Source organism: Heliconius melpomene, chromosome 8 (genome assembly GCF_056956725.1).
Source record: "Heliconius melpomene rosina isolate 202511_hmr_F chromosome 8, ASM5695672v1, whole genome shotgun sequence".
NCBI lineage: Eukaryota > Metazoa > Arthropoda > Insecta > Lepidoptera > Nymphalidae > Heliconius > Heliconius melpomene.
In genome coordinates, this window is record NC_140396.1 from 2,165,684 (window position 1) to 2,189,654 (window position 23,971).

A 23,971-nucleotide genomic window follows, 5' to 3' on the forward strand; every position below is an offset into this window, starting at 1 on the left:
AATTATTTTTTAGCTTTTAGTACATTTATCTGCAATATAAAACCGTTTAACTTAAAATTTTTTTTTTACTTTTTTATTTTTAAGTTTTTAGTTTTTATTTCTCATGCTATTCAATTCGTTGAAATGAGGCTCGATGTCTCATTATTGCAAGGTTAATGGAGAATGTTACGAACGACCCCCCCAGAGGTCCAATAGAGGGACAAGGCTATGTACAACAAGATGTGCCTGAATCTTGAGGGGAAAACGCTAACGACATATCATTTTTATCCACCTAGTGCCATACAGTTCTCGGCGCGCTTTTACCTTTTACCTTGGGTGGTACCCCTAGCGACGTATCATTTTTAGGCACCCTATAGCCACACAGTCCTCGACAGGATACCAGATCTTGACTTAGGTGGGAGATTCATATTGTAATTGTGTATAGTATACTGTATTATACTTACCAAGCCCTTTATTTTGATACCCATATTGATGGGATTGAAAACTACATTATCCGCCATTTTGTAGCAGTGGCCATCTTTGATTTTGATTTTGTATAGTGCACTGAATTCTACTTGACAAGCCCTTTCATTTGATACCCATATTGATGGGATCGAAAAAACTAACTTGTCCGCCATCTTGTAGCGGCGGCCATCTTGGATTTTGATTTTGTATAGTCCACTGAATTCTGCTTGACAAGCCCTTTCATTTGATACCCGTATTGATAGGATTGAAAAAAACTAACTTGTCCGCCATCTTATAGTGGCGGCCATCTTGGATTTTGATTTTGTATAGTCCACTGAATTCTACTTGACAAGCCCTTTCATTTGATATCCATATTGATGGGATTGAAAAAAACTAAGTTGTCCGCCATCTTGTAGCGGCGGCCATCTTGGATTCACAATAATATTGAATATGGATAATTGTATTGTCACCAGAATCAAAGGCGTATACCAAATTTCAGATCAATCGGTTAACGGGAAGAGGGTTAAATTTCAATTACTAAATTTGACCCAAACAAACAAACGGGGTGAGCTAAATAAAACCGTTTAATAATAAAAAACAAGGGTTGCGAAAAACATTCCACAATTTATTATACATGAATACGAATACGTCGAAATAGTGGTTTCTCTGTCGTACGTGAGCTGAATGATCAATTGGTGGGTGCTTAACTGCTTTAACGTTTGCTCTGATATCATAAATACCCTGTATAAGTTAGGAGAAATAGGGAAATTGGTATATTGAATAATATAATTAGTTAAGAAAAGAACCTCCATTGCTATATACTGTTTAGTGAAATTGTGATGTTGTCAATTTCAATACCAATTAGAGGTAGTATTTGTATACGTAAAATCAATGAGGAATTCCGTCTGAATTTTTCTTTCGAACTTGAGGTTGATGCTGTTATCCCTTTTGGCTTTTACAGCAACAGCGGTTGGGTAGAGAAGAGGGTACTCTGTCCCTGAGTAAATGGCTATGTGGCTGTGGCCTGTGAGGAAGTCGACGACTGTAAGGGCGATCCCTGCGGGGCTCGTACCTCGGCCTGCGGTCGTCGAACGGACTGGGATTCCGTCTGAATGACGATCAATATAGATATAGAATATCTCTAAATGGTTCATATGAGATGGTTAGAGATATCTACATGTATATTGATTTTGAAAATATGTTATGACATATTTGTGATTGATTGATACACGCAATCTTTTCGTTTCCGCTTCACACTGTATCCCGTACTAGTGCGGTAGGCAGGAAGCCTAGTGTTAAAACACTCATACTCTACTCCCCACTTTCCACCTAGGCATTTCCAATCCTGGAGGCATTGTATTTAAATTCCCGTTTATCCCTAAAATAACAGGGTAGGCAGGGGAACTTGGACCTAGTGTTAGGATAGTTCCATTCCCCACTTTCCACCAAATTCTGGATTGATTCCGTGTTAAATGATGGAACTTAACGCCGCGCTATACCTCTTTAACACAGTGAGAAAAAAATATAAAAAATAAACTTATCATCAACTTATTCCAGGTATAAATAATATAAACGTCGCAAACAAATCATAATATTTTGTTTATATTACTCCTAAATCGTGAGCCTGAATTTTTCTACACACTTCGTTAAGTAAACATCCATTATAGTTGATAAGTTACATAGAAGTCTCGTATTACAAATCGAAGGTCTTGTCTCGGCTAGTTTACTTATACTTGTACTTACTTATTCGACAAGTAGTGATTTATTATAATTAGTTAAAAATACCTTATATTTAGATCTTCATAATATTTTCCCACATATTTTTCTTCGTACAAAAATAAAATAATATAAGAAATAAGAAATTATGAATACGTTGTCTTTTAACGCATGTTCTGTATTATAAGAGATTAACTTCCCGCTATCCCGCATGTAGTAGAGGAGGCAAAGGGAGAAAGGGAAGCTAGAATTCGGCGAAAAATGGGTAACGGAAATTCACTGAATTCTTATGGAACTTCACTGCTATATGTGGGATACAGCGTAAAGCCTCGGACGTGTTAAACTTCACATTTAACAAGTCCCAATTGAATAAAAAAAAAGTAATAAATCACAAAATATCCAAAAAATTAAAATAAAAAAAAAATTCACTTCATTTAAAAAGGCGATAACGTCGACTCAACCCATTATAGCGACAATACCGACCGACTCGCAATATCTCGAGAACAATGGAATGCAGTTTGTGTAATTGTAGCGTTTCCCGAGTGTCACGCTGTCAGTCACGAGAACAAGGGTGACGCTTGTCACTTCTACCCCGGGGGGCAATTTGGATTCTTTTTTATATAGACTCGTATTATATGTAAATGAAAAAAATATCGTTTTTTACTTAAAGAACACCTACCTATAAATTGTAATAGTCGAAACTCGAATGGCTACAAATAAATTCTAGAAGAACAGAATGAAACTAATAAATTCTAGAAGAGTTCCAATATTCAGGTTTTGATTCCAACATCACACCAGCTCGTTGACCATAGAAAATGCGAACTATGCTCGCTACGATGCTAACTATGCGAAGAATGCTCGCTTCAGTAAAAGCAATATTTCAAATAGATAAAAAGAGTAGAGTGATTCATCACTATGTTCTAGCTGTGTAACAGAAGATAATCTACGTAATAGCTTCCTTAATTGTACTATGAGAACACTATTTCAGGCTTAAAAAGCAAAAATGTTACTTTTTCTTTATATAGCAAGATGAATTGGTTTCTTTTCAAAGTAAATATGGAAGGTTTCTTTTCAAATATGTTTGTTTGTTTGAAAAAGTAATGCATGAACTTTAACGATATGCTACATTGTTTAACCGGCTGCTCGTAAAGGACGATAATGAGTTTATCAATCTATGTGTATCAATATATACGTATATTTGTAAGACTATTCAAAATGTAGTTACAGACGCGTCGGACTAATAGACTATAGTTATTTTTTTATGTTTTTTTATACAATAAAAACAAGCCGGAAAAAATCTATTCTATTGTCCTTGTTGTTTTATTGTTTATTTTTTATGCAATCAGATTTTTTGGTTTTAAAATATGTTGCCAAAATATATTTTTTCTACATTTTTAATATCGTAATTAAACTAAAATAATCCTGGGAAACTGTACATCTGTTTGTTGAAAGGAAATGGCGTTGAAAATCAGTTTCTACACTACAGTCTGTAAAAAGGTAAAAAGTATAAATTTCCCTTTTCAAATTTAAATTCCGCTTTTCAAAATGGACCTTAGATATCTTGAAGAATATTCGAATAAGAACTTACTGTAACATAATCCTACGACATAACGAGAAAAAATGAATAGAAACGCTGTAATCTACATTTATAATGAAGCGCACAGTACTGTACGAGCACTGGTACAGTTCTTGTATAACGCGGTCGTTATTTACGTACGCTGGTGTGTACTGTGTTTTCTTTAATAAAGTTTAAACTACATACTATTATTTTTTTATTATAATAATTTTTCTTTTTTTTTTGTTTCACGTTCTATCCTATTCAAGCAGAGAGTACCGAGTCATACGCTACTTCGATATAATATGATTTTTCGAGACATTTCACTTTGTTTAATACCAGAGCGAGGAAATGTGAATATTAATATTCATTCCCCGGAGTTTACACTCGCACGCTGTACCGCTGCACCTCAGAAATTTGAGTTATTATATTTATCAATAGAATCACTTAGAACACAGGCCTTGGTTTCAAAACGGTATTCTGCATCTATAAGGCAGGCACAGTAGGGAGCAACTGTTAGTTTAAAATAAAATAATGAAAGTATATTCCATTATGAAGTATATATAAAAGGACTTGTCCTCACTGACTGAGGTAAGACGCACGCACAGCCGTAACCGCTGTGCGTAGAAACGTGAAATTTGGACAGATATTTACTTTCGTTATCTGGACATCTACTAAGAAGGGATTTTGAAAAATTTTAACCCTAAAGGGGTGAAATAGGGGTTCAAAGTTTGTATTGAAAAAAATGTAAATCGGCACCAATCTTTATAAAATTTGAAATTTAGATTTTTAAAAGTATTTAATTTAACACGTGTTTCATCGTTTTCTAGAATTCTCCCCCTAACGCAGCTTTGTATGAAAAAATCTTTAAATCACCACTGATTGGCTCAAGCGAAGCTGCGCGCATCCGCTAGTGAAGTAAGTATATTGTTCTAAAACCCACATCACCATCAACACCCAACGAGAAATATGTCAGTTTCCATACCGTAACTTTTAGTTTAAATTGAATAGAACCACACCAAAAAATAAATCCGAATTGCAGTACAATGTATATACGAGTAAATCCCTTCATAGTAGGTGCATAGTAGGTGTAGGTTCATAGTAGTTTATATTAAAATAAAAAATATTACAATTAATATAAGAAATTTTGTAAATATCTCCCTAAAAGATATGAAGACAATGAATAACTACCATTTTTTCTTTCTCAAACGAGACTCTTTCAAATCAATTCTTTAAAAAAATATTCTTATAGTATAAATAATTCTTCCTTAATAAATCCTAGAAACAATGGATAAAGGAAAAACAAGTCTTATATAACGAGATAACAAATCGGGACTCTGCAAACTAGCTAAACAAATAAATAAGTAGATAAAACCAAGGATTTGTGTATCTTTTATTAGTTATAATATTTATGTTTTTGCTGTTCGCTTGCATTTTACGGTAAATTTATATACTCGTATAAATAATTTTTAACTATCGTAACTGTTATTTTCGTTAAAAAACGCACTGTTTTAGGGGATTTGCCGAAAGAAGTCAGTGTTAAATCACTCTTTCTTTATATATATACTCCTTATTTATACAAAAATATTTTATTGTTATAAAACCAAACAATATTCGATTAAATGAACTGAATTATACTTATATTATGAATTATAAATACATAAATATGAAATTTAAACCTGCACCGATCCCCTCTACCAGATAATCGTACATTCCTGATGGGCTAAACCCACGTCGCAATACTTCTACAGCTGCTGAAATATGATATATTCAGAGCGAAGTGATACATCATCGTTACGACTGCTGCAACTGCAAGGTCATAGGCTGAAGGGTCAAGGTCGTTCGTTACATTTGGCGTCGTTTCCACTGATGTCGAGCCCTCATTTACCAGAAATAAGCATGGCTTTGGAATTATATTATGTATAAAATATTCTTTCAATAACCATATATGTAACTTGGATTAGGCTGCTTTACTTGGAAGATGTTTTATTTTCTGAAAAATTAACGAAATTTTGACAGCAAACTACTGAATAATATTAAACATGCCTCAAAGTAGGATGCCTCAAGCCGATTGTTTTCGAGTAATTGTGTGTTGAGTGGCTTAACTCAACGCCATGCCTTGGTCCCAGGGCGAAGAAAAATTAGAATATTAATAAGCAATTATTTATTCTCGAATAATTTATTCGAGTGGGAATCGAATCCACAACCGTCGTGTTACAGTCACACTCTCTCACTCAACTTATGTTGAAGAGTAAAAGAAAGTTATAATACATATAAAATGATATTCATTACAAATGAAATAGGTATCTAGGCTACAGCTCTCCCAGCACAGGTGTCAGCGAGGCAGCTGGCGCGATATTGGTTTTATGCTAATTTCTATTGACTCGAGCGTCGTCCTCACTTCGGGCGGGATAGGTTTAAATATTATATCTTGGGTATTAAATATTATAGTAATAAAATAACAAACTATTTATTATTACGAAGTTTTCAACAAATTCTTGACCAAGTCACATAACGATAGTTTGAAATTTTATCTTCTATTTTAATAATATATTTTTTATATTTTATTTTATTTATAAGTATACAATAGAACATATCGCTACCAATATTAAACTACTTTCATTACAATTAATTTATATTTTTAAATATGATCACTAAATGTAGATACTTATAAATATAGACACCACAATATAGATTACTTAAAATATAAATATGAAAGTTAGTATCATCAACTTCATTATCATCATGGGGCTCCCCCAAAAGATCCCCTCAACGATCGGTGGACGCATTCAACGGCTGCTAGTACCTTGACCACATCGCCAGTCCATCTGGTAAGATCAGTATCCTAAAGTCAGCAGAAACACAAAATAAATACAGCCCTCTTAAGTTAAGTTAAAAATATCTTTTATGTTACCCTCACAACCGTTTCTATCTTTTAAAGTCCCATAAAAATTGATTCAGCAGTTCCAAAGATTAGCCCGGACAAACAGAAAGACAAAAACAGACACTTAAATTTTATTCATATAAAAAATTACATATATTTTCAATTCACAATAAAAATATAATGATATGCTGTCGGTAATTCAATATGGTCAATATAATATCAGATTTTTCCGCTCACACTAGCGAGCCCACTTTTATGAGGCTGATCCGTCAGGGTTTTTCATTGATAAAGCCAGATGGACGCTTTATTATTCTCCTTCCTGCTTTCAAAGGCTCGTTCAAAATGGATTTTGTGAAGAATCAAGATATCTTTTTTAGATAAAAAAGAAACGATTTTTCACTAGCCATTAAGGGTATTTATGCGGTAAATTGATTTTAATATTAATTTTTTAGCTTCACGCTGTATAAGGTGGTGGTGGTGGTAAGGTGGTAGTACCATGTACTACCATGGTACTAACACCTACCAATATGGTAAGTTTTTTTTATGGAAAAAGGACAAGGCAAACGAGCGTTCAGGTCACCTGATGGTGAACACCGCCGCCCACGACCCCGTGCAACACCAGAGGAGCTACAGGTGCGCTACCGGCCTTTGAGGTGGAGATTTGAAGGTACCCATATCGTACCGACCTGGTATAGGAAACGTAGTGTTAAGACACTTCCCCATTTTCCGCTGAATTCTATTTCAATTTTTTTTAATAGAATGAAAGTATATTGTTATAAAATATATTGTTTTAGGCTCTAAGAATAAAATCTTAATGCATAACGAGAGACTTACTCGTATATGAATGATAGCTACGTCTTTGTTCAACAAACGAACGGATTATTTCTCACTGTTTTATAATTAAAGTACATTTTTGAACGCACTAATATGTAAAGTATCTATAAAAGTATTTTTCTTTTTTATTTAAAAAAAATATAATTCTTTGTAATATGTAGATTACTTGTAATTTTGTATGAAACAAGAGAATAAAGGAATTTCCATTTCATATTTAAGTGCAGTACTTTAGAATAACATACCAAATACCTACCTACCTGCAATACCTGTTCGTATTATGTATGAAAATACCGCCGTCTGCCTATGGAAGATCAATAAAATCTCAACCAGTATTTGTAATTTTGCTTTATCGACATAAAAGCTTAGCGAAATTCCAGCAAATCTATTCGTTGTTCTTTCAACCACAAACAACGTTGTTAGTAGTTAAGTTGGAAAACTCTACTATATTATACTATTATATATTATCAGCTTAGTGTCAGGTTTTAGTCGAAATTATGATTATTTATTGTTGGTTTCACCTGTTTCTGTACATTTTTTTTAAATTCACACTGTAGACAATGTGTGTTGAGTGGCGAAGCTTAACGCTGCGCTTTACCTCGACCCCAGAGCGAAAAATGAAAATATTAAATATATCATGTCCTTGAGTGATTTACTCTCTTTCTTCTTTCTCTTTATAAAGAGAGAGATATATCTCTTTCATATGTAAATAAAGTATTTTTTTTAAAAGTGATTAGTGTAGTATTATTTAGTGAAAATTTAAACAAAATCCCTGGATTTTGCCTCGTTATTATTTATTCAAATCGGAGTCGAACTAACACCACGACTGGGCTCAAAATATATAATGATTTAAAACGAAATAGCAAAAATAGCAACGAAAAGCTTAGGAAGTAAAAGGAAGTAAAATGTAATAACATAGCTATATGGGCTTCACCTGTATAACATACATATATATATGTGAGACACAATAGGACCGCGTCAATAGGGAGTCTGTACAATGGCTCTAGTACAAAGAACTGAACTAAAGCTACGTACAATCTTTTTCCAGTTAGATTATTATATTTTAGGTAGGGATTTGATCCTTAAATATTTTTAGTAAAACGTTATATCTCGCTGCGCCAGTCTCTAGAATACAGCGGTTGTGGGAAACTGAAGTGTCCTAATGGGAATGGAGTGTCTTAATAAAGGTTCCCGGGTTCCCTCTGTCTACGTTGCTATGTGCATTGTGCAGGACACAGCGTGAAGCTAGGGTGGGAGAAGGAATGAAGCTATATCTCAGCTATTTCAGACACCCCATTCCCCACTTTTCACTCTTTTCGCCTATCTTCGGGGCATTGCATGTTGAGTGGCGAAACTCAACATCGGGTTTTTGCCTTGGTGCTAAAACGACGAAATCAAATTATTAATGAACAATAATTTATTCCCCCGAGAAGATCGAACATACAACCGTCGTACAGTTTTACCCTAGTAATGCTCTATGACGGCCTCAATTTTACTATATAAATAGAGTAAATTTAGCAAAAGCTCTGGTTCCCCACTCGCACATATGTATTTTACCAGTTGAGCTTTCATCAGCTTCCAACGCCGCACTCGTCTAATCAGACCGTGGCAACGTATAATTTAAATACAAACAATCCTCCGTCTGTGATTCGAATCCATGACAAATGAAATACAGTAAATAGTGTTAATTAGAAACATGCCAATACATCCTAATCAAGCCTGACCTCACATTTATATAACAATTAAGATTTTACTTTGTAAAAGAATACTATAATGATCCTATTCTAACCACTTCTCCAACTTTTTAGAAGCGCGTGAAGCATATCCTGAAATTGTAACTTTGGACTGTCTGTACATGAATAATATATATAAAAAATCTATTATTGGGGGTATTTATCAATGAGAATAAAATCCAAAACGGTAATTTTTATTTTCTTTCGTTTGTCTGTGTTTTGTTGCTAATCTCAGAAACGACTTAATCGGTTTAAGTGCAGTTTAGTGTTTGTTTTATTTAAATCGAGTTCCAAATAGAAAAGTGTAAAAAATTTAAATAATAATATTGCTAGAAAAAAAATAAGTTTAGATTATAAAAAAATAGTAGTTATATAATATTTTCCATTTTTCATCGTCTACGCAAACAAAATTGCGGTGGTCGACTAACCTTAACTAAAACTTTAATTATAGTTAACCCTATTGTATAATTACTACGCTATAATATAAATTTGCTTTTGGTACACTTTTAATTGAATGAAATGAGTGAGTTCAAATTCACCCCCGGAAATTTATTTAAAAAAAATATGTTGCTTATATATTCTTTATTTGTTATTAAAATAAGACATACGGTCTTGCCGTCCAAGACGTATTAAAAAAATGCATGAAATGGACATAAAAATAACTGGTTGACCTATCAGGACATATCCTATAAAAGTGAATAACAATGAACAAAAATCAGGCCAGATCAGGCCAGTCTTGGCGCAGGGGCATAAGCGTGTGACTGTAATTGCTACAGGTTGTGGATTCGATTCCCACTCGATGAAATTATATATTTACAATTTTCATTTCTTCGCTCTGCTGTCGAGACAAAGCACGGATTAATTTCCACCACTCAACACGTAAGCGTGGAACTGAAAAAAATTATAATTGAAACGTCAACTATTTTGCAATGTAATGTATATTTTTAATTCAACAGGTAAATCTCTTTTTGTTGGCTCGTAAGTGCCTATATAATATAAGCATTTTCATACCTAAAGAAAATTCACATTGCATACTTAGGTACGAGATCATCAACAAAAGGCAGGCGCTTTTCCGCTTATAAAATTCAATACCTGAATAGACTTCTTTAGAAGAAAATCATTGTACTATTTCTTTCATATCTTCAATTCTTCAATAACTCATAACTTAGAATTTAAAAAAAGCGAGTCGAGAAAATTTATTTGTCATAAAATGGTATACCACTGTGACATTTACGTGTCGTTTTTGCTGCATCTTGTTTGAAATTCGCTGCGTAATTAATATGTATAGAGTGCTTCCAGTGGACTTCCACAGTAATGAATTTCAGCATTAAATGAGAACTTACAATATAAATAAAGAAAAAAACACTGAAAAATGAAAAAAATATTACTAAAATATTTTCGTACAAAAGAAGTGCATAATATGCTTGCAAACTTAAGTTAGTCAACTTTTATACGTTGTACTAATGTGGCATTACTTTTTCACGCTTTATTGTGTAAATTATTTAAAAAAATATTTAATTATTACACAATATACAAGTCAAATTATAAAATTCATCGAAAAACTGTAAAAAACAAGATTACACTACTAGCGTTTAAATAAACAACACGCAATCAAAACTAGCGTAGACATGATATTTAAGATGTAGGTTCCTTGTGAAGTATACGGGAAATATCCTTGGGAAGCATTATCTAAAATTGCTACGTAAAAGAAAAAAAACTCAAAAAGTATCGGTAAAACTTCCCCTAAACAAAGTAGGAAGCGGCATCTCGTTTAAAATAACATATGTAATTCTATTTCAATTTTATATCTAGTAATATGTAATAATACCCCCCCCCCGGTCGATAAAAATGATGGGTTCAAATCGTGGTCGGGGTAAATCTTTTCTAATATATCCTATCCTATATCTTATAAAACAAAGTCGCTTTTCGTGTCTGTCTGTTGTTTCTAACTCTTCTTCTTCTAAACCACCCAACGGATTTTGATGCGATTTTTACCATTAGGTCGAGTATTTCTCATAGAAGGTTTATATATAGTTTATTATTTGTACATTCTTATGTAAATTAACATAAATACGATAAATGTGTATAAAGTCCTACCCCTGCTCTAATGGTAAGTACTACATGAAAATAATGTACTGGAGTATTGTTCCTCTTAATAAGATCTACAAAAAAGTCTGCGACGGCATATTCATATCTTTTAAGGATAACGTGTAGTGATCATATTACTGTCTAAAAATTCTAATTTCAATATATTTTTTATTGTGAGGGAAATTTTTCCATAATAGTATTAATCCTTATCCTTTAAAATACTTTATTAATTTGCTACGTTAAACGAAGATAAAATTTGCTTTTTACGCTATTTCGAAATTGCGAATAGTTTTACAGAAAAACGCATTTAATTGTTGACACATCCCGCCGTTGACACATCAGCTGTATGTTACTCAAGTTTCACTTATCCCTTACTCTCAGCATATAAATAAGTATATTAGTTATGTTGGCCATTTAATGTAGATCAAAACTGTCTTTTACTGTTTTTCATCTTAATTAGTACTTTAGAAGTTGTTACAATATCAAAAAATACCGCGCGAAACCCGCGACGTTTTGCTTATACAAGCGCGTCCGCCGCGCCCGCCTGCCTAATACGCATCGGTGGTTCAGTGGTAGAATGCCCGCCTGCAACGCGGGCGGCCCGGGTTCGATTCCTGGCCGATGTATTCTATTTAATTTTCCTCACAGGCAGCCACGTAGTGCTTGCTTTTCATCAGGGACAGAGTACCCTCTTCAGCATTAACCACAAGCTCGAAAAAAAAAACTCGCCTGCCTTTATAGCAACGATGATTTAGATGCGTTTCACGTATTGGATAATTTCAGTTGAATGTATTATTTCAGCGCGATATATTTGGTTTCATATGTTTTGTAGTAGTTATTAGTAGGTAGGTTTTTGTTTATAATTTCTTCCGTTTAAAAATAGTCATTTAAATATATTTTAATAAGTACTTGAAAAGATAGTAGCACAGATTTAAAATTACGGTACCTACTAAAAAATCCTTGCTGTGTAAAACAATTGGAAAATCCTTATTGAAACTACGAAAATGCGTGTTGCATTAGGGTTTAATTAATTTTCACATTATTTTAAGTGCTTTGCAAACATACAATATATGAATAATCCAGTAGTTAAAGCGGGCGAAGCCGCAAGAGGGTCGCTAGTATATATATATATATATATATATATATATATATATATATATATTATACCTAATATATAATATATAATTTATTGTACCTATATATATATATATATATATATATATAGGTACAATAAATTTCTTTATTTTGAAAACTATCAAAAAATACTAGTAGCTGCATAATGCTGTAATAAGGTATAATATGTATATAATAAAAAAAATGTGTGGATTTTTATTTAACACCTGTAGTTAGTTACAACAAAAGTTTTGCAGTAGAAAATGGAAAAACAAATAAATAATCATTAAAAAGTTATGAAGTAAGCTCGAATGTACAAACAACGAGTCTCGAGGGCGAACTAGAAATTGTACCTTGGGTTGCTCTTTGAGTACACAGTATATTCGTAATTATTTTTGTAAAATTTTAAATTCAATTGTCATTCATATGGATTTATGGATTATTCTAGAATTGGAAAAAAATCGAATTATACATATTAACTTGAGACTATTCGTGGCTCAGGGGCACAAGCGTGTCATACTCTGTAAATGTGACAAGTTGTGATTCCCATTCGAGGTTATGGCATATTTAATATTTTCATTTTGCAATGCCTCCAGAATCCGGCAAAAACTGGGGAGCGGAGTATCTGGACTCTAAGCTTCCTCTACCTACCCTGCTTTATAACGGGATCAAGCGTGAAGCTGAAAATTTATATTAAAAGGAATATTTGAAGTGACGTAAAGACGTGTATTAATAATGTAATTTGAATATATTTCAGTTACACTCCAATTGTCAATGAACAAATGCATATTTAAAATCTTTAATATTATTTAAGAAAGAAGCAGTCAAGGTGCCTACTACCACTAACCCCAAAAGAAATACCCCAACGAATTATGTATATTCTAAATCTAACCAGGGGAATTATTTTACGTTGGTGCTCTAGACCAGGCTGTGAAATATGACATGTAATAAATAAAAATTGAGGGAAAGGAACCCCAGAACCGATTATGTTCTTCTTTCAGGTTAATTTTGTTTATCCACAAATATCCAGATAAAACGAAAAGATAATGTACGTGATTGAAATCAAAAGGGATCATCTAGATCTAGTTTTAGTTACTGAGAAATTTGCAGACGTACATATACACGAATTGGTTAAAAAAAGTATTAATAAAGCGATGGCATATTAAATTAAACATTCCACAGGTCTAAATGGCTTTTATACATTTGTTGACTTTAACACCGCGCGATGTTTACTTTACACAGACAAAGTTATGTTATCTAAGCAACACAGGAGTGAGTTCAAATCCAGTTTCGAACTTTTGTTTACTCAACCCCCATGAGTAGGTGTTATCTCTAGATATTTTGCGAAATATCATATAAATGTAATTTTCTATCTCGCCGTTGTATGTATAGGTCAGATGTGCTTGATATTTTACTTATTTTTGTATTATAGCCAAATAATATCTACTTTTTTTATGTGAAAGTGGAAGGAGCATCCATACTGACAAACTTTTACATTTATAACATAACTAGTGGACCCGAACGCGGCTACGCCCGCTTAAACGATAGGAATATTTACTAAATATATTTATGACATTATTTACAGTTTTCAAAAGAGAGATGCGTGAAACAAGCTCATTTTGGATGACGTTTTCTAAAAACAAACTTTTAATATATTTGTATATGTCGAATATATTACAAATATGAGAAAAAAAAGTATCCTATGTTCATCCCGAGACCCCCAAGTATCTCTATATGAGTATTTTATCACAATTGAATTACTGGTTTGGCCCTGATTGCGTAAAAGACAGACAGACAGAGTTACTTTCGAATTTATAATATAGGTATGGATTATTATTATTCTTGTTATGATAGGATAGTTGTTGGGTATAATCCTACCCTAAAAGATCTTCATATTTATAATCTATATATATAAAAGGACTTGTCCTCACTGACTGAGGTAAGACGCACGCACAGCCGTAACCGCTGTGCGTAGAAACGTGAAATTTGGACAAATGTTTACTTTTGTAATCTGGACATCCACTAAGAAGGGATTTTGAAAAATTTTAACCCTAAAGGGGCGAAATAGGGGTTGAAAGTTCGTATGGAAAAAAATTTAAATCGGCACCGATTTTTATAAAATTTGAAATTTAGATTTTTAAAAGTATTTAATTGAATACGTGTTTCATAGTTTTCTAGAATTCTTCCCCTAAGGGTGCAAATAAGGGGTTGAAAGTTTGTATGGACAAATTCTTAAATCGCCACCGATTTTTAAAAAAATTGATATTTAGACTCTTAAAAATATTTAATAGAACATGTGTTTCATGGTTTTCTAGAATTTACCCCCTAAGGGTACAAATAAGGGGTTGAAAGTTTGTATGGAAACATTCTTAAATCGCCACCGATTTTTATAAAATTTGATATTTAGACTCTTAAAAATATTTAATTGAACATGTGTTTCATGGTTTTCTAGAATTCACCCCCTAATTGTGCAAATAAGGGGTTGAAAGTTTGTATGGAAAAATCTTTAAATCGCCACCGATTTTTATAAAATTTGAAATTTAGACTCTTAAAAATATTTCATCGAATACATGTTTCATGGGTTATTAGAATTCACCCCTAAATACGCAAGCGAAGCTGCGCGCGTCCGCTAGTATAACAATATAGACATACGCTAGTATAGCTAGCAATAGGTAGATGGAACCTTGGAACCTAGTATTAAAGCACTCGGTTCCCATTAAGACATTTCCTTTCCCCACTTTATGCCAAATTCAGGAGACATTGGCGTGTTGAGTGGAGGGACTCAACGCCGTGTTTTGCCTTGTCACCAGAACATGGAAATGAACGTGGAATATTTCATTTTCTGGAGTAGTAATCGATCCTCCCCTTAAGCCCGTACTGGCCTTATATTGTTTTTAATGGATTTTTTTCTAATGAAAATATAATTGAAATTTTATGTTTCTGTGTAGCTGTGCTAAATCTAAAAACAATTTATATACCCTATGTATTTACATAGTAATTTTAATATCAACTAAAAACATTTCTAATATCGAAACAATTTTCTCCTATTCAATATCCCTACAATATAGCTTAAAACCCTCTATTATACTTACGACCTAAATTACATGCTTATAAAAGGAGTCCACCTAACTCAAATATTTGAATTTTTCTTACATTACCTTTACTTGTCTGTCCTAAACTGACGTCAGAAGGAAAAATCCTAGCAAATATTCTATAGAAACGTTGGAAAACATTATTTTCACGATATACATTGATGTTTTAGTTGGTTTTCCCTCTATAAAGTTAGAGTCAAACGAGTAATGTATTTAGTTGGTGAAAAGAGTGGTTTAGGGTCGAAAGTGAATTGGAGACGCCCGTATCGATCGGGCTTAGTTATGAATGGCCCTCCCCGCACCCCCCAACACCCCGTCAGGGAACCTATTCAGCTACTTTGGATGATTGCCTCGTAAAATCCACGTACATTTTATATTGGCCACTTAATCGCCAAATTTAAGGTGAAAATTTCGTTTTTTTTCCTTAAATTATATTATATTTTTATCATTTACAGCGGTTTTGAGAATATTGTTTGTTTTAAGTGTTTTGTAATTAAGAACGTTTGTTGATTTTTATATATATTTCAATTATATTATATTAAAACAGCTTCACGCTGTATCCCGCATTTAGGCAACAGAGACACCGCCCCCCTCTTACGTGAGTTATTTCGATATTTGAGCAGTGGACAACTAATTTACTAGTACTTGTTAATTAACTAGTTTTAACATTACGTTCCATTTGCCTTAACGTGAAGTGGAGAAAATTGAAAACTCCTTCATAGTATAATATTATGAAATACATAATGGTAGTTATAGATTGTGCTATTCAACAAAAAAATTGAAAAATTTCAATATTAATTTTCCCAAATTTCAACTAAAATCCATACCAAAACAAGTATATAGATAAACATGAAAAAATATAATAACACAACAAGAGTTAAATTTCTTTATGCACAAAATTCTTTAAAGTTTAGTCACGTTTTTATATCTCTCGACCTTCGTCCGCAAGATGTTTCTGGGCCAAAAATTATTGTATGAAGTGTACTCGACGGCGAGGGTACCTGACCCGTTCCACCTCGCAGAACAGATTGAATGATGCTGAGATGCTACCTTGTGACAAGACTCCCTACCCTAGTCCCTATGTAAAATACCTACAGGTATTTTATGACTACAGCGAAAACACGAATAAGTGGAGAGAACTAAGCAACTTACGACGCGACGCCAGCTCGGTTTAACGAACTAGTTATAATTTACACGTTTATTTTATTTGGGGACGTAATTTTGTAAGGATATTTGAAGCTAGTCGTAGCTATCTGTAAATCCTATTGGTTGTGGGTTCGATTTCCACTTGAGGACATTAAATATTTTGTAATTTCATTTCTTCGTTCTGGTGAATGAGTTCTGTCACTCAACACACAATGCCTCTAGAATTCAGCGAAAAATGGAGAGCCGAGTGTCTTATATTAGACTTCCTCTGCACACCCTACATGGGGATACATCATGAAGGAGAAAAGAATATTCAAAAGATTATTACTATATTTAAATTATCGATAAGCTATTTACAAAAAAAAAACCCTGTCGAAACATAAAAACATTATTTCTATCCTGTACTAGGAACATACGCTTTTTAATATTATTTTTATTAGTTCTTCCTCTAAGGATAGCCTTATTCATAAATTTTCGTAAAATAACATCGTCATCAATAACAATACTAGACTTATAATATAAACACAACTTTACCAGACTGAGCTGGGTCCTGGCTGACGTGACGGCGGGAGACCCTCCTCCTCAACCCGCAAGACTTGATTGCGTGAATTTTGTATAACTTCATTCACCGCTAACATGAAGTTTAATTTAGTATCCCAATAGACTATTTGACCGCAAAATGTTTGGATCCGAGTTTTGTTATCTATAGAGATATTAATGCGACAATGTTTTGCCAATTTCATAGATGATTTATATAATACGCTACCTTTCTGGATCCATAAGATTTAGCCGCTTATCTGTTTCTAATAGGAGATTTCAGACGTGGTTAAGATTGCACTCGCAACTTCATTTATATATAATACTTTAACTTTTAGCTACTATTTTCATATTTATCAGGACATTTAAAAGGTAAAATTCCTTAGCTGAGGAGTTCTGTATGTATAGATATGGATATTATTAGCAAAAAACACTTACATCCCTTAAAAATGATCCAAGTTAATCTAAGAATCGGCTGAAAGTATAAACAGCTTTAAATTACTATTTATTTTTTATGTTACTCGTAATTATTTTTTATGTTACTTAAACAATATATCACTACTATCTTTATAAGATACTAAATAATAACACTTACTTTTCTTTATTCTTTTGATATCAAATTCAATTTCTAAAAAAACCAAAGTAGGTTGCAAAGTTTACATATAATAGCTACATTCAATTCTAATCAAATCAAACCCTACGTTACATTCCCTGGATGCTGTACATCAATAACAAGAATTACGTCATACATACATACATATATCTAATGTCCTAAGCTGCTTTCATACCTAAAACCATTGATACCACAAACTATTATAGAGTTATTTTCAGATTTAGTATTATATTACATAATTTACTTTTTATTTACTGAGAACTATAGTTGAAAAGGTCATGATTTTAATAATCAATGTTTTAATTGGATTTTTTTTATTTGGTACCGAACTGTTTTTTTCAGTTCCTAGGTCTTCTTACTTATTATTTTACTTAATTACTTACTTAGCTTCACGCCATGCCGGGGGTCCTCATGCTTTTTACGTGACCTTCCTCCAGTAACTTTTATTATCTCAAACAATATCTTTCTCTCTCTTCTTATCTTTTTTCGTCTTTTGTAATGAAAAACTACTTATTTACTGCGGAAAATTTGAACGGAGTGATTTAAATAAATTACAACATTTGAATTAACTTAAAATTACCATATTTATTGCATTCAAAATCATATAACATTAGTATTTACCATATAAGGAAGTTGAACTCACAAATGCAAATATTGATTTCACGGCGGCTGCGCTAACGCGGTACACCGTCTACAACTCCTAACAACATCACTTACACCTATATATATATATATATATATATATATATATATATATATATATATATATATATTATTTTCAGTTTAAATAAAGTTATATATATATAACTTTATTTAAACTGAAATCGTAAAACGTACTCGTATGTGCCGTAGTTGGTGGAATGGAAAAGTGGATTTAATGAAATATCTCTTCATTTTCACATACTGAGTGGGTTATCATCACAAAATACTTTTCATGCATTCATTTTTATATTATGCGTACTATTTAAATCTATACAATTATAATTGGTGGTCGTAGCAAAGATGTAAACATATTACGCCGTTGAGTTTCGCCACTCAACACGCAATGTTTCCAGAATTTGACGGAATATGTCTTAACTTGTAGGTCCCCTCTGCTGTGTGCGGGATATAGCGTGAATAAAAAAAGACAAAAACTCCTGTCGGAGTGGTCGTGGTCATGAGCTGTCTTTTCCAATTAAAAGCGAGATTGGGAAATATCTCCATCTATTTCTATTCTCAGCAATGCGTGTGCATTCCCCAATAGAGCAGCCAGTGCAGGAGTATTATGTCTGTCCATTTTGTGGGCAATCGGCCGCGAGAGCGAGAGAGAAAAACAAATATGAACCCAAAAAAAAAACAGAATTGGATTCAACAAGCAATACTCAAAAAAACATAGATCGGTAAAATCATCCCAACTATACCGAGTACTCAGAATACATATCTGCAACAATAGTTGAAAACCGCTGAAAAAGCTTACTGCGGTTTGACATTTTCACTTTGGATTTGTTGGCCACTTGAACGACAAAGCCTTAACAACGGGACTCGAAGCCTCAACAACGGGACTCATGCCTCAACAACGGGATTCATTGTGAACGGATCTAAGAACTAATCCATTTTGTCGTTGGAGGGCTCGTGGACGGATTGTGGCAGCGATTTTGCCTTTATCCACTGTACCGCAAAAGGTGCACTTTGTCGCGGTCTCTGTGGGACCGATTTTCTCTTTAACCTGATTTCGGTATTGAAATCGGTTGGGAGTTTTAAACAGAATTGTGTAAATATTTTTGGGTAATTGAATTGATTTGTTTGAAATTCATGTTTATTTTACAGATAAAAACTTTTGTAAAATTTTAATTATAGTTCATTAAATTTTCACTTAATTGTGTCAACTTTTATAAGTGGTACTTTCCATTGACCTTATGTAACTTTTAAAGGAAGAATTTTCAATATTTTGTTTGAATTCATATAACTTTTAAAGGAAGAATTATTATGTCCTAACAATAAATAAATTAATTTTTAACAAAAAAAAGTAAAAAAAAATTTTAAGTTAAACGATTTTATATTGCAGATAAATGTACTAAAAGCTAAAAAATAATTTCATGGAAATTACGATTACTAAAATAAAATCGTGGGGACACTTGCTACTTACCACTAGGTGGGTGAAGTCATGCCATGTCTTTCATGTAGATATGGGACGTATTTACCCCACGATTTTATTTTAGTAATCGTAATTTCCATGAAATTATTTTTTAGCTTTTAGTACATTTATCTGCAATATAAAACCGTTTAACTTAAAATTTTTTTTTACTTTTTTATTTTTAAGTTTTTAGTTTTTATTTCTCATGCTATTCAATTCGTTGAGTGCCTCATTATTGCAAGGTTAATGGAGAATGTTACGATCGACCCCCCAGAGGTCCAATAGAGGGGCAAGGCTATGTACAACAAGATGTGCCTGAATCTTGAGGGGAAAACGCTACCGACATATCATTTTTATCCACCCTAATGCCATACAGTTCTCGGCGCGCTTTTACCTTTTACCTTAACTTGGGTGGTGTACCCCTAGCGACGTCTCATTTTTAGCCACCCTATAGCCACACAGTCCTCGCCAGTATACCAGATCTTGACTTAGGTGGGAGATTCATATTGTAATTTTGTATAGTATACTGTATTATACTTACCAAGCCCTTTATTTTGGTACCCATATTGATGGGATTGAGAACTACATTATCCGCCATTTTGTAGCAGTGGCCATCTTTGATTTTGATTTTGTATAGTGCCCTGAATTCTACTTGACAAGCCCTTTCATTTGATACCCATATTGATGGGATCGAAAAAAACTAACTTGTCCGCCATCTTGTAGCGGCGGCCATCTTGGATTTTGATTTTGTGTAGTCCACTGAATTCTACTTGACAAGCCCTTTCATTTGATACCCGTATTGATAGGATTGAAAAAAACTAACTTGTCCGCCATCTTGTAGTGTTGGCCATCTTGGATTTTGATTTTGTATAGTCCACTGAATTCTAATTGACAAGCCCTTTCATTTGATACCCATATTGATGGGATTGAAAAAAACTAAGTTGTCCGCCATCTTGTAGCGGCGGCCATCTTGAATGTACTAATACTAATAATATTGAATATGGATAATTGTATTGTCACCAGAATCAAAGGCGTATACCAAATTTCAGATCAATCGGTTAACGGGAAGAGGGTTAAATTTCAATTACTAAATTTGACCCAAACAAACAAATAAACAAACGGGGTGAGCTAAATAAAACCGTTTAAAAAGAAAACCGACTTCTAACAACGAACTAAAAAGTGAAAAATAATTATACAAAGATTTTATAATTTTGAAGTCGGTGCCAAGTAAAACAAACAGGCTTAGTAATTTGATATTGTAGTAAAGGTGTTGTAGCATTAGCTCGACACCGACTTCAAAATTATAAAATCTTTGTATAATTATTTTTCACTTTTTAGTTCGTTGTTAGAAGTCGGTTTTCTTTTTGTTAAAAATTAATTTTTTTTACGATTTTAAGTGATGGGTAGATCTTAAAATGATGCTTCTTAAACGAGTGGTGATGGTGGTGGTAGTGGTTGTCAACGAGTGGTTGTGGTTGTCCTATGTAAAACTTTATTTAATTAGGTATTATTTTTGTGCAAAGTTACACTTTGATATATTGACAAGAACATACATAAAAAGTATTCGGACGAATTGAGAATCTCCCTTTTTTGAAGTTGGTTGAAAATGAGAACATCCTCTTTTTTGAGGTTGGTTGAAAAGAAAGGCAACGATCAGGAATCTCACTTCTGACATCAATTTAAAAAGTTTTTGTAACTATTACAGTATAATCAATTTTTTACCAAAAAAAAAACAAACTTTCTCAATTTTCACCGGATCCCATAATCGGAACGTAACCAAACTTTCACCAAATTATCCTTGAAGTATATCCTTTCAAATAAAAAAAGAATCATTAAAATCGGTTGGCGCAACATTGAGTTATTCGTCTATTTGTCGCGCACATACCTAATGCAAATTTAAGACTTATGTGATTTTCTCATAGATATCATTGTCAGACATGGACCAAAAAAAATGGGACCATTCGGGAAGCTTCACCTTTCAAACAAAAAAAAATCTTCAAAATCGGTTCACCCAGTCAAAAGTTATGAGGTAACAAACATAAAAAAAAAAAAAAACAGTCGAATTGATAACCTCCTTTTCTTACAGAAGTCGGTTAAAAATAGCGAGTATTAATAAGTTATATTATCAAAAATATCACAAAGTTAGTACCAAATAAGACATTAAGATAATGCATAGTTTTACTTTTATCAATAGACCCTACGAACCTTTTCTGTTGAATAATATATACTTGTGTAGACCCGCGTCACATGATAACTTAGCCGAGCTCTTAACCTACCTATTTACTTTAGTCTGTCTTTTTTATAGAATACAATTTTTGTGTAAATGTATACTGTTTTCTTTCACTTACAAGTACTTTTCAAAAGTAATATTTAATAAGTATTAGACTTTAGTTACCTTATATTTCTTTATTTATATAGATTTAGGTGTTTTATTTCCTTTTGTATTGTATAATCTACGACATGCTCTTAGTTATTATTTTAAATAACTTATTTTAATTGTTGCAAAAGTCAGTGAGAATTGGGGAACGAAAGTGTCTTAATAGAAACGGAGTGTTTTAACACTAGGTTTCCCTTTGCCCACCCTGCTATGATCGGTATACAACTAATAGCTAACCTCATCGAAATCAAACCTTGATCTTTTCTAACAACCCATTAATCAGAGCCTCTAAGCCTCGAGGAACAAATTATTTTCGTACTTTATATTCTTTTACATTTAATTTTGAGTCTATAAAGAATATCTCATCAAAATGTTAATTTAATGACGCTTTGAATCGTCGTCAGCTGTAGTACGAACAGTTTCCCTTGTAATTACTGCGACCATCTTGTGGATGAAAATTATTATGATGCATGAGAATTCAAATTTTTATAATAAAAATGTAATACTATGCAAATTATTATTTTCGAGTTGTAATAATATGTATTGAGTATAATAAAAACAACTTACAGAGAATCTAATTTTTTTCTAAGCTACACGCTCTATCCTTATGTACATACGAGTATATCCCGCTATAGAAGCTAAAGATATATAAGATGAAGCTTCTTCTGTGTTTAGTGACGGAACTCTCCGCCACGCTTTGCCTCATGTGAACACACAACCTGTCGCGTCTACATCCACGATCTTGCGCCACTGATACTTTCCCTAGGAACTGTCGAAAATGTGACATTAACTACTACACAAGCAATTCCAATGAAATGGGAGTAAAAGGCAACAGAGAACATTTTACTTACTTTAATATCATATATCTACAAAACTACACAAAAAAGCTCTAAAACTTCAAAGTTAAGTTAATACGTTTTAAAGGATTCCCGAGCTAAGTACAGAAGTCAGTACTTACTAATACGTACACATAAATGCTTTCCACGCTACAAACTTGCAAATTGAGTTTATAGTTCTGCTCCAACGAACTAGACGAATTGGGACAACTCACATGTGGTGTTAGAGAATAGTGTTTAATTATAAGAAACAAGAGGTTTTTAAAAATTTTAGTATGGAGTTCATAATCTGTATTTATACTAGTAAAAGCTGTACTATACTAGTATTTTACAGGAGAGCCCTATCCCTTTCTCACATAGAGAAGGGAATGAAATAGGACTCTTCTCATAAAGAGTCACTGACAGACAAGAGACAATGCACAAACGAAAACGCATAAATGTTATAGTCATATGTAATTCTGGAAATTCTTACGGAATCGGAAAAACAACGGAGCGGAATTTTTCGTTTTCCATTTTTTTACGTTCACGCAATAAAAATTGCGGGCGACTAGTGTCCTATCATATCATTAACGATTTAATAGGGTTGAAAGCGTTACTAAATTGAAATTCTAAATATTCTAGATCAAAAAAGATTTTTGCATCAGCAATTTTGAATCAAACGAACGTAAATACATATGTCGTGTCTGTGATCACTACAAACTTGGGCTAAATACTCAAACCCCAGATGGTCTAACAAAATACAGTATCGATTTTTGCTACCCAAAAGCCAATAGCCCTAAAGTAAAAAGGGGTGATCGAATATCGACAAGCTCGAATTTATTATGAAAGTTCACTTATGGCCAGTCTTAATAACTTATATATTTAACAATCTGGTAAATCTGTCTTATATCTGT

The 23,971-nt window shown here is 33.0% G+C and overlaps 1 protein-coding gene and 1 non-coding gene across 2 annotated transcripts in view; one reads left to right on the forward strand and one right to left on the reverse strand.

Annotated features, from left to right (window-relative positions):
* Positions 1–23,971, reverse strand: part of LOC146536640 (uncharacterized) — a 67,729-nt gene that overhangs the window by 38,307 nt on the left and 5,451 nt on the right. The gene's annotated exons all lie outside the window — the stretch shown is intronic.
* On the forward strand, positions 11,807–11,877 carry TRNAC-GCA (transfer RNA cysteine (anticodon GCA)). Its single transcript has one exon. It is a non-coding gene; the product is annotated as a tRNA-Cys (tRNA).